At 32.8% G+C, this 17,587-nt stretch overlaps 1 protein-coding gene across 1 annotated transcript in view; it reads right to left on the bottom strand.

The window, feature by feature from the left end:
• The window catches only part of sand (potassium two pore domain channel sandman), a 49,537-nt gene extending 38,004 nt beyond the window's left edge, over window positions 1–11,533 (bottom strand). Inside the window, exon 1 of the mRNA XM_081975677.1 lies at window positions 11,281–11,533. The gene's annotated coding sequence lies outside the window, so the exon portion shown is untranslated. The remainder of the gene's footprint in view (window positions 1–11,280) is intronic.
• Window positions 11,534–17,587: the final 6,054 nt, after the last annotated feature.

The following is a 17,587-nucleotide window of genomic DNA, read 5'->3' as shown; positions in this document are numbered from 1 at the left end:
ACTTTATTTTTTGCCAAATTTCAATTTTTTATAATGTTAAATGCAAGTTTGTAGTTTAAGTGACTTAAAATATTTTTTATTCATTCATATTTCTTCGAGTGAATAAACCGGTTTAAGTCACGTGTTTTATACAGTATTTTATTAAATTTCGACTTCTTATATTACAAAAAAACTAAAATGACAGTTCTATTAAATTTGCACCGCGCCCCGTAGATGTGACATTGATGTTTGTTTGTTTACATCTGTAAATAGGCGAATGTCATTCAGAGTGATTTAATAGTCATTTATACAGCAAGTGACTTAAACCATTTTTTACTCACGAAAAGAACAACTTGGTCCAGAGCGTAGCGAGTGGCCTAAGCTCTTCGAGTGAATAAACCGGTTTAAGTCACGTGTACACCTTTGTGACTAAGTATGTTCAGGCCAATTGCGTGTGACAAGTACTACTAAGTAATCTTCATAAAACGTCTCATTAACTCACAGCTAACTAAGGTAAAATTAGTTTTTATTGAATTATTTTGTCATTTATGAAGCAAATCATAAGTTGTTATACATCACTAAAATCAGATTAAAACGTACTATTTGGTGGGCTATAAATCCAATATGGCGCCCATAAGAAAAAAGAAAGTTGATGATGGCTGCCAAAAAACGAAACGTCGTGTGGCAAATTTGAATCTATCATCGAATAGCTGGGAAAAAGTGGCAATGAAAAGATGCTTTTAGTTTTGGGATATCTTTTCAAATAAGGTTAGAAATAAATAAAAACAAAAAATCAATTTTTCAGTTTTTTCCGGATATCTTCGGAAGTACTCGGAAAATCAAATTTTTTAAAACGGCATTTGGTTGAGCTTTACATTGCGCAACTTTGCCCCAATTTAAACTTTCTCGTGTCTCTTATAGTTTCCGAGATCCCAATGGTGAGGGTCGAATTTGAATTACCCTGTATAGGGGCATTTTTTTACTTATTTTAATGTTTTTTTAAATTAGAAAATCCTCAAACTGAAACTATTAATCTAGGAGTTTTATAATTTTACTCAAGTGCTGCTAACTTAATTACTATTATGCCTTGGAGCTATATTTGCTGTGTGTTTGCTAACCAAACCTAAAAAATATCTCCTTTAACCTTTTAAACCCTTAAGACAAAAACTCACTTTAATATCCAAAGTATGTAGTAAACAAACTTAAAGTGACACATTATCACTCTAATTTTTTCATCCCTTGCAAAGCGATGTTCCAATCCTTCCAAGAAACTAGCTTAAAATTAGATTATGAAGAAACCACAAGGCTAATTTCACTCAATTTATATCAATTTGGCAACAGGTGACAACAGATATATCCGTTAATTTGTCGAATTACAGATTGGTGCTCCATCTTGTTGAGAGTGCGAATTAGTATTAAGCACTACCGGATTATCTGCATTAGGAAACCGATTTGTCGTTATCTGATGACCATGTGTGTTGAACATTCAATCTATTTGGATACATTCAATGTTTGGATAATATCATACAGCAGAACCATATTATGTGATATTAATAGCTGATACTTTAAGCATTTTAGCTTAATATTTAAAAGACAATCAGTATAAACCTTGAAGTAAATTTAAATTTGTAGTAATAGGTTTAATCAAGTTTTAAGATACTCCCGCTGAAATAAAATGCGCCGGTCCTCTTATAAACAGTTTATATGCCATTTTATAAACAAATTTTTGCGAGAAAAAATATCATAATGCATTAGACTAGTACTGAGTTTTGTTTACACACACAACGTAAATTCGATTAATTTACCTTAACACCACTATTTTTATACATCATCATCATTTTAATTGACTGGACTAAAAATACTTTTCAGGAAAAACAACATATATTGCAACAGGACAGCCAGATTTCCCCATATATAACCTATATAAAAATATATGGATTAGGCAAATGTGACAAAAGAGTTTTTACAACCTACGTATATTTCGAAATTTTGTTTGGAAGTGTTTGTATTTTTATGGCGGTTTAGATGGAATCCATACGCCTCGAAATGTGTTTTTTCAAAAAAATATGCTCTTGTTGAGATATTTTATTAAATGGTAATAGTGAGGAAATGTTTGTACTGTTCCAGAAATGCACCTGGAAATTTAACGTTGAAAATTTAGAGACTTCCAGTATAGAAATTTAATCCGGTTACATGCCCAATACGACCATATACGAACTGCAAAGTTTAAAACAACCAATCTTAGAGGATAAACGTGTTTAGATAGATTAACCATGCAGTCCGTTTCGATTAACATGGTTTGGCGTAAAAGGGGGTCCGATTGAAAGCAACGCAGCTAACGGATGCAAATGAAATTCCTAACTAGTAGCCAAGTTAACCGAGTTAACCTAACTTCTAGATGGGGTAGAGAGAGAGACAAAGATGTTTTATTGATGCACTTTGACCGTTAGATTATAAACCAAACAGTTTACCTTCATATTAGTTTAAAGGGAGTACAGTCAGCTTTGTATAATCGATTAGTTCGAAACATCCTAACCAAAAAGCTTTGCAGGTCAGAGTTTAGTTTATGTTCAAGAAATCTATTTAATTACAGGAAGTTTGTGACTATAAGATTTTGGACACTGTTTGAGAAAGGCAATAGCAAAAAAATTGTGACTAAATGTGTCTAAAAGCAAAACCAAAAGACAAAGTAGGTTTGTCAGAATTATGAAAAAAAACCATACTATTATATTATATGTGACCGTAGCCCTATCACTAATATGAAGTATAAAGTAAATAGTAAGTAATAGAATACATTGTGTCCTATTGAATATAACCGAGTTTGGTTGCTTGGCATTCTGTGGATTTTTTCACCTGTCCATTAAAAGGTTAAATCATCATCATTCAACCATATGTCTATTGTGGAACATAAATAACTCTTTAATGCATATGGCGAATATATTATGAGAAAAGCACTTTGGCATAAAGGATTCTGCGTAAACGGTCGCAAAATTAACAACCTGCGCTTTGCGGATGATACGGTATTACTAGCTAACTTGGAAGAAGATTTAATGCAGCTCATATTACTAGTGTAAACTAAAAGCAACCAAATGGGCCTGGAGTTGAACATCTCAATATTAATCAGAGACTCTCCAGATACTAACCTTCTTTGGTCACATCATGAAGAATGAAGAATTGAAAATGAAAATAAACCGTTTCATGAATTAGTGAAAGAAAGTCAAGACAGAGAAAAATGGAGGGAAACGTTCAACCAGACCATACATAATTGATCACAACATTCCCAATGGGAATTAGGACAGAAGAGAGAGAACATAGGCCTCCTTCGTTTCCATGTCTTCTGATCTTGAGCTGCAGCGATCTAGTTGGATGATATTTTTTTATATCTTCTGTCCAGCGTGTCGTTGCTTTTCATCTGCTTCTTTTGTCGGCTCTAGGTCTTCATTCCAGAACCCTTTTTGTCCATCTTCCGTCTTTCAACCTTGCAATGTGTTCCACCCATCGCCATTTTGCCCTAAGAATAAGCTCATACATATCATACACATTCCTGGTTTATCCAGTTCATTTTTTGTTGTGTTATTTGTAGCTTCTTTATTGATGATCTGTTTAGAGTTAGGGTTTTGTCCCATATGTCAAATCCGGCAACACGCTAAGCTTTCTTTTTTAGTCTACTTGGTAGTTGACTTGAAGAAGTTGCTTAGTTTGCCATATGCTGCCCATCCCAGAATCACTCTAGTTGCCAGTTTGCAGTTTGATTGTCTCTGCTGATTTTTACCTCGTGTCCGAGATATGTGTATTTTTCCACTAGTTTAATTGTCGATTCGTCCACTTCTATTTGTTCACTTGACTAAAATTGACAAAATCTTTGTTTTGCTGTAGTTGATTTGCAGTCCAACTTTTTGTGAGACATTTTTAAGGTCTATAAGGATGATATTAGCTTACTCACGATTGTCGGTAATTAGAACAATGTCATCAGCAAACCGAAAATAATTTAGTTGTTCACCATCTATTCACACAACAATTAAACGACTTTCAAGAACAACAGAAATGCGAACACTAAGATCAATAACAGGACATACGCTATTTGACTGGAAGAGAAATGAAGAAATAAGGGAAATATGTCAGATCCAAGATGTAGTGAGAAAGGCAAGAAACCGAAAAAGAGAATAGAGAGACCACGTGGACAGAAAGCCAGATGCTCGGCTGGAAAAATTGCGAAAAAGAAGAGACCAAATACATTTCCACCTCCTGGACGACCACCTATAAGATGGTATGGAAGCTGGTCTTTCCAACTGCTCCTGGCTAATCATTGACTCTGTCCTAACGTAAGTAGAAGAAGAAGAAGAAGTTTTCTATTCTGACGTCCTTGGTGAACCTGACCCAAGGACGGTAAACAGTACAGGATTGCTCGATCGGCCGATTTTGTTTCCCGGCGGCGAATGAATTCTGACGTCACAGTGGGCCTTCGGGCGCACAATACGCTAAATATTCGCCCGAGACGCTATGTACGAGATTGTCAAGGGTGCCTGTGATTTCGGTTTACTCCGACCCCATGGTGACGTAAAAATCGTCACCGGCCCGAGCCGATACCGGCAAGATTGCGCTTATGCACCGCCCTCTGTACAAGAAAGCCAAGAAGGTGCATGCCAAAAATTCCAATATGGCCGAAATATGGGATTGACAGTTTGCATTTGTTTGTATTGTGGAAATTGAGTTTTTGGATGATTAAATTAATTTTTAAGGTTTAAAGTCAAGACTTGGGATTACTTGCCAAAGTAATTTTTGTTTGCTATTATATATTGTTGTTTATATGTTTATTGTTCTAGTGAAAGTGTAGTTTGTGTTCATTTTATTGTGTTATCACTATTGTTATTGTTCCTTCATTGTTCTATAATTTGTGGTTGGTTTTTTAACTTAAATTCTATTGCCTCTAATTTCTAAAAGCAATTTGGTGAAAGACCCAAAAGTGTCAGTCTTTTACTTTCCAAAAGACCCTGCTCGAACCCAACAGTGGTTGAAAGCTTTGAAGTGGAATGATTTTACTCCAACACAATACTCAGTGGTAAGTACAATATGCTTTCTCATTCAGTAAAACTTATTGCCTCTTACATACATTGGTATGTGACTTATGTGAGTTACATTTTGAGGCCGCCTGCATTTTGAGAGCAACAAAGGTTTACTCTGAAGAAACAGGACAGCTTTTAGAAGTTCTATTGGCACATTTACATTTTAAAAGAAAGGTCTTGGTAATAATATAAAACCCATTTACCAGTTTTGCTTACCTAGATTCAAGAATTTCCAAATTTTCTTTGATTGAGCAGTTTTTACATTAGTTTGTTCCTACTTTCCAAGACAAAGGGTTCTAACCAAACTTGCTTTGGCTGGACTTTATTGGATATAAAAAGCCATATCTATACATATCTGGATCAGGAATGAAGCGTTCTTTGATTTTTCACTCACAACTTCTAATCAACTACACGAAAAAATAAAAAAAAACATATTTTCTACTGCATCTCCATAGGTTTGTGTACAAAAAAAAATCCGATAACGCCGCCATTAAAGTCACATTCTAGGCTTTCTTGTAAAGAAGGCGGTGGCTTATGGGATTAAGCACTCCTGTACTGTTTACAATCCTTGAACCTGACCCACTTGAGGTGCTTAAACGCATGTTCTCAAATAGGGGAAAATAATTTAGGCGAGATGGTATCATCCTGCCTAACTCCACGTTTGACGTTAATCTGTCTGCTGTTGGCCTGAAGTTTGACTGTAATTGTTCCATTCTTATAGATGTTTAGGATAATTTTAGGATACCTATCATCTATAGTCCACATGTGATTCCTAACAGTGTCAAATGCACAGTCTCAATAGTTTTTTTATAATTACTTTAAGAAATTGGAGGTGGTGGTTAGTTCCATATCCACGTCGGAAACCAGCCTGCTCTCGCTGATAAAGCTCCATCTTCTTTTTCATTTTAGAGGTTATAATTCGGGTATATAACTTGTATAAGTGGCTTAACAGGCTGATAGGTCTGTAATTTTCAAGAATTGTGTTGTCCCCTTTTTCGTGCATTAGGATCATTATTGTCTCATTCCATCTGGATCGAATGGTTTGCTAGTGTAGGCACAGGTTAAGGTTAAGAAGGGTTTTGTATTTTTGACAGCAATGTTTCTCCTCCAAGTTGTATAGCCTCTATGGCGACTCCGTCCTCTCCTGTGGCTATATTGTGTTTTATTTTGGTCAACGCGTAGAGAATTCCTTCCTTATTAATGTCTGGAATATCCTCTGATCTTTGATTTATGACTCTATAGATGATAAGCTCCTCTCTCTCGAAAGCCATGGCATTTCTGTTTCTGTATAGTTCTTCATAAAACCCCTCTACTACTTTTATTATTTGTTCCCTGTTTTGAGGTAAGGTTGCCTTGCATTTTCATTTCTGAATTTTCTTCTTATCACTTGCAAAGGGTTTAATGCAACTTTGTAAACATTTCCTACTGCACTATTGAGGTCAGTGAATAGCCCTCTAATGTGTTTTAATAATCTATCTAATCATTTATGTAACTGTGAACATTCTGTGGACATCTTTCGAAAAGGCAAAATTTGACCTCAAATATCTCGAAATGAGGAACCATTTTCTATTGCCTTATTTAGGTCAGTGAAGAGTCCTAACCTAGCACTATCACGTGATCAAGTAATATACTGAGTGTCCCATAAAAAATCAACGAGGTATCGTACTTTGAATATTCTGTGGACACGTTTTTCATCAGTTGTTCAAAGTGTCAAAGACAAATTTGGCCTCAAATATCTGGAAAATAGTAAACATTTTCTATTGCACTTTTAGACCGGTAAACTCTAACCTTACCTCACGTGACCTAATAATATACACGATGTCTCATTAAAATAACCTAGCTATATTACTTTTAGCTTTCTGTGAGCACTATTTTCACCAGTTGTTCGAAAGGTTAAAGACAACTTTAACCTAAAAAATCTCGCGAACAGTAAATATTTTCTATTGCACTTTTAGATCGGTGAACACTAATCTTACCTAACGTTACCTAATAATATACACGGTGTCTCATTAAAATAACCAAGATAGGTTACTTTGAACCTTCTGTGGACACTTTTTTCATCAGTTCTTCAAAGGTTTAAAGACAAATTTGACCTAAAATATCTCGAAAACGGTAAACATTTTCTATTGCACTATTTAGATCGGTGAACAACTCTAATCCAGCTTTATCACGTGACCTAATAATATATACGGTCTCTCATTAAAAATAACGACTTTGTTTTTAATTTTTATTGATATTAAAAACAACAACTTATAACTATTTATTGTTATTAACAACATTAATGTTAAATGTACAGTTGGTCGCGTTTTTTAAATTGATCGCAGATTGAGCAACTGAAGGTAAAATACTGGTACTTGGAACTGCTTCACTTTCTTTAGGATTGAAGGTCAGAATTTTGTTACTTAATCCTTTTTTATAACTTGTGGATTCATCAATGTATTCTTCAGAGTTATGTTACTTGGAACATCCTGTGGACACTTTTTTTGCCAGTTTTATTTCTGTAACATTAATTGTTTTCTATTATTTATGATCAAAGTGTTAAAGGCAACTTTGACCTCAAACAGCTCGAAAAAAGTAAACATTTTCTACTGCACTTCTTAGGTCAGTGAATAGCCTTTTCACGTGACCTAATTATATACAGGGTGATTCATTAAAAATAACCGAACTACTTGCCTGAAACCTTTTCTAGTGCACTATTTAAGTCAGTAAATAGCCCTAACCTAGCCCTATCACGTGACTTAATAATATACAGGGTGTCCAATAAAAATAGTGGAGTTATGATCCGGAACGATTAAGTATGCGGTAAAGAAGTTATATAATTTTACTTACAAATGGGTCTGTAATGTTATGTCCTCATGACCAAAAGAGTGACTTTGTAGGCTTACCTTTTGATCATTTTTAACACTCGTAATGAACCCAACTAATTCAAAGTTTTCGGTGTTTGTCTGTAAAACGTTTTGTGTACCATGAGCCAAAAAAAGCACATTACCAACAGAATAAAAGCCTTACCTTCAGGCGTAATTTCCTTTTTTCAGCCCTCTATACGTAACCAACTATTACGTTTACGTTAGCGCATATTCGAACAAAACACACAATTGAAAACAAATGATTTGTACATAAATTATAGGCAAACAAACCGTTTCTTTTAGAAATTGGACATAAACGTAAATCAGGAAAACGGAACACACAAATGCTGCCAGGAAATGTTTAGTTTACTCGAATTTATATACAAAGTGTAAAATATCATCACATTGTGCTATAATAATTACATTTAGTTATCAATTCAATATCAGGCTCAGTTGGAATCCAATTTACAGGAATTTATTCTATCAACTGTGGTTTAATTAATTTATTCACAATCTTAAACAGTCTAATGTTCAGACAAGTAATTTAATTAGAAATTGTATAGTTATAATTATTGAAAAATTGCTTTATACACCACCTTCACACATTATGTTTCAAATCACAATAACCATACATAAAGTATAGTAGATACTGCTTTTTCAGGGAAACATATCTAATTCACTTGGTATTTCATTTTTATGTCGATGAGTGATGTCTGCAACAAATTTCCTAATTTTTTTTTTTTTTTATAAAAACTAGAAGCACGATTTAAATTCTAATTGTAAGTAATTTAAAAAAATATATATTTGCTTTTTCTTTAGAATATAATTTTATTACATGTTTAAGTAAATGTGAGTAAATTAAGGTAAGTTTGTATTGCATCATTATTTAAAAAATTAATTATTTAATCTGATACATTTGTAACTGGCAAAATAACCCAGCTTTTGAAGGTTGGAGTAGTAGCTGTCAAAACTGTCTTTATTGACAAATTAACTCGTTTATTTGTAACACTTTTTATAGACATTTATATGTCAATGGGTAGAAAATAAAATGGTTGTTTTAAAAATATGGCCTCCTTTATATGTTGCTTCGTTTGGCCGCCAGAGGGCTCCAAAGTTGACTAAATGTTTTCCTTGACCACTTTTTAAATCGGGCAGGTACGGCCCTGTTATTTGGCACAATCCTAACACAGTGATTGTCAAATCTAGGGCCGTAGCAAAACTGTACCAATAAAATCATTAAGGGCGATTTTCGCTTGCACTAAATTGGCTAACATAACGCAAAACCTATTAGGATAGTGGCGGTGGTTCAGACAAATTTGACCCTTAACCCTTAACCAGTCAAAAAGTGTTTCTGGTGCCTCCTGTTACTAAACCGTAAATAACACGCGTACATATTTGTAACACATTGTATATGTATACTTTTATATGTCGATGGACAGCGAATGAAACGAGCTTACTCTGTGGTATCGTTTTTTTGTGTGTCTTTTTGATCAATCCTCAAAAAGTCACTTAAATGCACTATTTTTGGTAGAGTTTTACACGTCGATGGATAGCCAATGAAATGAACTTTTCAAAAATATTGTAACGTGGTTAATAGGTTAGACGGTTTGGCCAATAGAGGGCGTCAAAGTTGACTAATTTTTTAATGACTTTTTTCGTGCATCCCCTTGTTTAATCTTAATAACTCGCTTATTTGCACTATACCTTTCATACAGTTTTATGCTTCGATGGATAGTTAATAAAATGGGATTTATAAAAATATTTTTTTATATTTTTTATCACATTTTTGTTGCATCTATTCATTTCGTTCAATCATGAATAACTCGATTATTTGCACCATTTTTAGTAAAGTTTTATACGTCGATGGATAGCCAGTGAAATGAAATTTTAAACAATATACCCACTTGGGTTAACGGGTTAGACGGTTTGGCCGCTAGAGGGCGTCAAATTTGACCAATTTTTTCATCAATTTTTTGGAATATTCTTTCTTTCAATCTTGAATAACTCGATGATTTGCACCATTTTTAGTGGAGTTTTATACGTCGATGGATAGCCAATGAAATGAGATTTCAAATAATATCTCTACTTGGGGGGTTGATGGGTTAGACGGTTTGGCCGCTAGAGGGCGTCTAATTTGACCAATTTTTCATCACTTTTTTAGACCATCTTTTCGTTCAATCTTCAATAACTCTTTGCTTTTTTGCAACACTTTGTATAAACTTTCATATGTCAATGGATAGCCAATAAAATGAGTTTTCTATAATAATATAAAGTTGATTGATTAATGGTACGAATTCGCCGTTAGAGGGCGTCAAAATTAAAATTACAAAATTATTTGTTGTTGTCCAACGGACTTCATTGAAATTATCAAAAGTTATTAATTTATATTTAAATTTGAATATTGTATGGTAATTTTATTATAATATAATTTAAACGTTCCCAATTGTATTAATAGTTTTCAAAATACTTATTTAATGCCCAGTAATGCCTACTATAATTCTCCAGCAATGCTCACTAATTCCCGGACAATCCCCACAATTCTCTGCTAATTTTGGTAATGCTGCCAATTGCCAAGTAATGTCCATTAATTCCTAAAGTTTGTACACCAAAATTTACCCCTTAGATAAAACACAAAATGTTCAAATTAAAAATTCTTAAAACAATTTACAAAATAGTATATTTCTATTAAGTTTTATAAATCAGACTATCTTCAGCTTACACATAAACAAAACCCACTCTTAGAAGAAAACTGGATACTCAGATTTTTAAACCCCTCGGTATAAACCAATAAAATGCTACATTTTTCACATTAGATAGCAAGATTTCTGTTTTTCAATCAAGTTACAAACATTCCACAGTTTGTAAGACAGTTTTGTGACCTAATCATTTACACTTCAAAGTTCAGTGAAACTTATTCTGAACATTCATTCTAACGTTCGTGTTACAACAACAACAATTTAACCTAATGATACCAACTAAAAAATGTAAAGCCACGTGTATGGAAGCAATTTTCCTACAAAACAACTTTTCCAGTGTTTCCGTGTTTCCTACCTGCATATCTAATTTTCTGGTGTGTACAAACAAATGGGAATTGAATTCACGCGCACAGTAGGTCGTTTACATTTTAATGGAGTTTTTAATAAAAAAAAAACCTTCTGGGCTGTTCACAAACTTTTAAATATTAATATTATGCTGGTCTTAAGGGATACATCAAACATTGTGCCACCTTCCATGATTGAATTTTAAATCACGTTATTTTCCACAACATGTGCAGATTTATTTTATTACCCATCGAAACGCTCGTAAATCACGCCTCATCAAATTAAGTATCAATGTTTACTGGAATTGTTTTTTTAAAAATTCTGTTATAATTCTTAAAAAATGTCACATACCTAAAAAGGGTTTTTAAGTAAACTTTCACTAATTGTGATGACAATTATTACAATTGTCTGTAGATCTGCTTTATTAAAGCTGGTACATCAATTGGTCTTCTAAAGTTCTCCATACACTCTTCACTAAATATCACTACACTGTTTGGGTTTTATTTTTGTTGTTTTGGCTTTATATAGGCTAGTTTACGCCAGACATACACTAGCCGGTATATTACGGGGATCGCGAGGTTTCCGAACAGTACTAAATTGAAAATAGAACGCTAAAGTGAACACTAAAGAGTTAAAAATACAATTTTCCAGTAAGTGGGAAGTTCGGCGGTCAGGTTGGTTAAAATGCACGCTACTGTTACATTTTTCCTACAATTTCGTCCTAGTTTCATGCCTAATAATGAAGAGTAAAAAATTGATACTAGTTTAATTCAGTTCAGGTTTTGGACCTCAAAGTATGACAGAAACAGTAAAAATGTTTAGTAAGTTGCCTTACTTATAAAATAATCAAAGTTGTTAATTGAAATGTTTGATTTTAACAGTTGTAAGGCTAACTTACAGTTAGAGAAACTTTGGTACAGAGTTTCCAAAGTTTTAATTGACCAAAAACGTAAAAAATAAAAACAAATAAAGGAAAAAAAAACCTTAATATAAACATGTTTATTTTAAGGGACGCCTTGATTTTATCTTTCAGTCCACTGGAAGTAGAAAGGCATTCTAAACATTTTTGGCTTTTCCAAAATTTCAGTAACTCTAACTGTTTGCGAAATATTAGATCTTCCATTACTTTTTTTTTCGAAAATTGTATACAAATTTTTAAAATTTTGTATCTCTACCATTTTTCGGGTTTCAGTAACAGTAGAAATCTTAAAATGTTCCTGTTGAACTGCTCATTCTCCACGTGCTAACTTGAACACGGTTGGACATATACAGGAAGTTCAAAAAACAAAATAAAAAACTGTTGTAGGCGGGTGTAAATTTAGTCCACTGAGTGCATAAAGTTATTTTGAACAATTTTGGTATCTTGCAATATTTTCGTAATGGTAACCGTTTCAGAAATATTCGACTTTCTTACTTTTTAAAAAAAATGTGCATAAACATTTTGAAAATACCGTCTTTCCGTCATTTTTTTAATTTCAGCAACTGTGAAAGTCTTAAAATGTTAGTTTTCAACTGCTCATTTCCCTCGTGCTAACCGCAACACAAACTGAAAAACATTCAAATTTGCAACTAACGCTCTGCCAGTTGTGACCGAGTTTACCCGATTCTAGGTGGGTGTAAACCTAGTCCACTGAGTGCAGAAAGTTGCTCTGAACATTTTTCGTCTCTTATAAAATTTTGGTTATTCTAACCGTTTCCGAAATATTCGACTTTTGTTTACTTTTTTTTTGGAAATTACATACAAATTTTGAAAATTTTGCATCTTTGCTATTTTTAAGGTTTCAGCAACTGTAAAAAGCTCAAAATGTTTGTCTTTTACTGCTCATTCTCCTCGTGCTAATTACAACACGGTTTAACATATACAAGGTGTCCAAAAAAAACCAAAATAAAAAGCAGTAAAATTTCACCGCGTTTACTCGCGTTTCACCCGCGTTAAATTGTATAACAATTCACTTGCAGGAGCATTTGCAGTCAATTATCATGAAAATTGACTTGACTTACTGTTATCAGTTGTGCGAGTCAATTTTCGAGATTCCGCCGACTATTTGCAGTCATTCTAGTCAATTTTCAGGGACAAACAGTTGAAAACAGTAAAATTCTATGAAAATTGACTTGACTGGACTATTTATGGTCACTCTAGTCAAGTCAAAACGTTAAAAAATAGATAAATATCATGAACACTGATATTCTGACACGCTATTTCCAGTAATTCTAGTCAATTTTCAAGATCAAAATATTGGAAAATGGTACAATTTCATGAAAATTGACTTACTAGACCATTTGCAGTCAAAACGTTAAAAACAGTCAAATTTCTTGAAAGTATAAATTGATATTTTGACTAAAAGCTGTACTGACGATTTTTTAACATTGAACCTCTCAAAACTGTCATTTTTGTATTTTATTATAACTGTCAGTTTTCATAAAAAAACAGTAACAAATCAACGTTTCGGACGACAGAAAATCAGAGCAGAAAAAACTAAAACCGTATATTTTTTGAATACACTGAATGAACATACAGGGTGTTCCGTTTAAAATAATAAAAATATGTGTCAAAAACTGTAACATATGTCAATTCTGACGATTCAGGAAAAATGCTGCAACTTTGCTAATTTAAACTTGGCTTTCAGGTCAAAATTAGCGAAATTAGCTAGTGAGTACAATATAAACAATTATCATGGACCAACTTTGATATTTTTTTTCTAGAACCGTCAAAAATGAATAATGATAATAACATAAAACTAATTTTTACAAGGTATTTTAATAAATATAATTTATATCTCAGAAAAACGATAAACTATCCACATTTTCTCAAAAATGACAGTCAAAAAACACTATCAATAAATTTATTTGCGCAACGAATTTGTTGCTAATAGTAAATCATCCTACGCGCACGTCCGGCGCCTAATATAAATCATAAACCAAACAAATCTATATATAATTTTTGACAGGCTCAATAAACATTAAGATCAATGGTAAGATGTTATTTTTGTAGGGTAACATGCGAAAGTGCTATATTAATATATCTTAATACAACGAGAAGCAAAAACTACAAGTGGACCTGTCGGATTGCGTAAAGTTGAAATGCTAAATAGCTAATGGTGAAATATGTTATACTTATGACCTCATTTTACTACTGACGGTGGTTATGAGCATATTTTTGGACCTTAGTTCAATATAATAATTTAGTTATAACTTTAAAAATTATTTGAAACTACTCGGTGTGTCATAAATAGCAAAAAAAATCCATTTTCTTGCTTAAAAATAGAGGGTGTTACAGTTGAAAGATATATTTGTTTTTTTGTAAAATATTTCCAAAACGTAATGTTAATGTACATACACATGTTAACATACAAATTAGTATTTTTAAATATCTGGGTAGTATACTTGGTACTAGTATGTCCAACCAAAGATGTGTATTTTAATTTGAAATATGCTTTGCATATGATTTTAAATTTGGAACATTTTTTAATATGAGAAAAACACAAAACTTTATCTTAACTAAAAATTAATTAAAGTTTTTGGCAAAAGTATAATTACTTAATTTATTTCTTTTTAGCTTTTTCTATAGTAAAGCCATCTTTCCTTTATCTAAATATATTTAAAGAAAACAAACAGTGCAAGTGACAAATTGATTTAAAAAAAGTCCAGAAATATGAATATCAATTTGAGGAATATTAGGTTATGAAAACAACAAATTTGACTTTTTTGAAAAAACTAGACCTAAGCTAAAAAAATCAAGCATATTTACCCATAAAGTGGTAACACAGTTGATGCAAGAAGTCCCAAATAAGATCTACTTTATGGTAAAAATGGTAAAAGTTGCTACAATATTTGGTTTATCTGGACTAGCAAGTCCTCCTAGCAAGTGGAGGAAGAGATGATCTGATCAAAGTAAACAAAAATCTTGAGGATATCATGAGGATCTCTCTTGAGAAAAAAATCTTTTAAATTCGAAACTAAAACTCCCCCAGTTGTGTAACCCAAATTCATGTGCAGTGTGCAGAAAGTTATTTTAAACGTTTTTGGTCCCTTGCAAATCGTAACTCTAACCGTTTCCAAGATGTTCGACTTTTTTCAATATATCTAAACATTTCAAAATATTGTATCTCGACCATTCTTTGGGTTTTAGGAAGCGTAAAAAAACTCAAAATGTTCTTCTTCGACGGCCACATAACTGAACCCAAACATGACATAAAATACTTAGGCGTAATACTGGACCAAAAACTAAAATTTACAAAACACTTAAAAAATGCAAGAACTGAAACTATTAAACGGACAAAACCTTTTTAGATCACTGACATACAAAAACAAAGGTATTAGCACGAAAACCGCCACACAAATATACAAATCCATCTGTAGACCAGTTCTAGACTACGGACACTTACTTAGAGCAAACGCTACTGACAAAACTAAAAGATATACTCAGACTACGGAACAGATTGCTCTAAGACTAATAACCAAAATAAGACAGAAAACCCCAGAAAACCCACTACACAACCCATCCAACCAACTTCTCTACGAACGTACAAACATGACCAAAATAACAGACAGACTTATACAACTACAAAACAAATGGAAAAATAATCCAAACAACTGGACAATAATAAACCCACTGTGCATAACAAGACAAACCAGACAATCCCGTTACCTCTTTCCCACTGCCACCCTACTAGAGCACTTTAACTAAGACTATTTTTGTTTTTTTTTTTTTGTAAATAAATTGTAAATAATTAGATTAAGCTAACATGTATGCTAAAACTATAAAAAAAAAATCCCACTGTAAACATAGGCAGAAAGACCAAGTGGTCGATAGCCTTTTTTCTGTTGAAAATAAAGATTGTTTATATATATATATATATATGTTCTTCTTCAACTATTCTTTTACCCCGTATGAACCGCAACACGGTTAAACATATACAGGGTGTCCAAAAAAAAACAACTTTTTTAATTTTTTTTAAAACTGTATTAAAATTTTGAGAATACTGCATCTCGATAATTTTTTGGGTTTCGTAACTCTAACCGTTTCCAAGATGTTCGACTTTTTTTTTAAATGGTAATTAAACATCCAAATATTGTATATCTATTGTAAAATGTTTGTCTTAAACTATTCTTGTACCCTGTATGAACCGCAACACGGTTAAACATATACAGGGTGTCCAAAAAAACCTAAGTTTTTTATTTATTTTTTTTTTACTTTTTTTTAATACTGCATCTCGATAATTTTTTGTGTTTTAGGGACCATAAAAATCTGAAAACGTTTGTCTTCAACTGGTCATTCACCTCGTGCTAAAGCAACACGGTAAAAACATATACAGGGTGTTCAAAAAAACAAAAAGCAAAACACTTAAATTTGGAACTAAAACTGTGCCAGGTGACCGCGTTTACAAAGTTTTAGGTGGGTGTAAACTAAGTCCACTGAATGCCATTCTGAACAGTTTGGTGTCTTGCAAAATTTCTGTAGCTCCGAGCCGTTTCTGAGATATTCAGCTTTTTTAATCTTTTTTAGACAATTGTATCAAAATATTCAAAATTTCCCATCTCCGCCATTTCTGGGGTTTCAGCACCAGAAAAAAGCTCAAAATGTTTGTTTTGAACTGCTCTTTCACTTTGTGCTACCCGCAACACGATTAAACATACACAGGTTGTCCAATAAACAAGAAAAAACGATTTTTAAGAGATTTTTGGACTGGAGTTGTAATAGTTATTAAGCAACACATCTCTAATGTCTCTTCTAATAACGATTTTCTTCACAAATGTAGTAACGACGTATGTTGACTAGCTTAAAACTGATCCAGTTCTGTAGAGGCAATCTTGAAATGTCGATATCAAAACAAAATCGATTTCGATATCGACGCAAAACGATCGATATGCAAAAAAGTATTCTTGACGGAAATCAAAATTTTCTCTTATAGTACTATTAGCCATAAATCACTACTATTTTCTTTCTAACAACATTTTGTTATTTTTATTTCACTTTCAAAATTACGGTAGAAAGGTTAGAATGTAACTGTTTGTTTACACAATTTTTCAATTGATTTGTGTGGTAAACCTCTGATATTTCTTTTACACAATCCGAATTTCCCATTAACTTTAGAAGTTTTCTTGTATTTTCCATGTTTTTTGTATTTGTTCTTGTTATTTACAAAAAAAGTAGAAATAATATCCCACTTTTGGCTTAGTGCGTGTAAGCTTAATTTGTCTTCTAATTCTGTTGCACATATCTCAAAATCGTTGACAGATTTTTTGGATTCAGCTGATTTTGTAATCAAATATAAATTTCATTTAAATATGTCAAGATCCCAATTAGTTACATCATTAGCTTATACAAACATCTCTCTAATTTTCTTTAAAATTTAGTAATTCAAAGTAAGCTTAAGACATACAGACAAAACATGGCATTTGATCGCTTATTTTATTAAGCTGAAGCGTCGAATTACGTAAAGCCGATTGGGGGAGAATTTTCCCCTTTTCTACAACGTAAACCTCACCTGGCGTTCTTAGTAACGTAATATTTACCTCTGATGCCTTCTTCCCCCTTATAAACCGCCAAACAAGATTTCCAGATTAAACGCTTAATGTGTGCTCCAAAGTTAATTCCATATCGTTTTCGAGATTGGAGACGTTCAATATTGGCTTCGGGGGACATTGCTGAAATGCA

Source organism: Ips typographus, linkage group LG3 (assembly GCF_016097725.1).
Source record: "Ips typographus isolate SLU linkage group LG3, UJ_Ityp_2.0, whole genome shotgun sequence".
Classification (NCBI taxonomy): domain Eukaryota; kingdom Metazoa; phylum Arthropoda; class Insecta; order Coleoptera; family Curculionidae; genus Ips; species Ips typographus.
The sequence above is the reverse complement of the archived record's forward strand: the minus strand, read 5'-3'. Positions and strand labels throughout refer to the sequence as shown.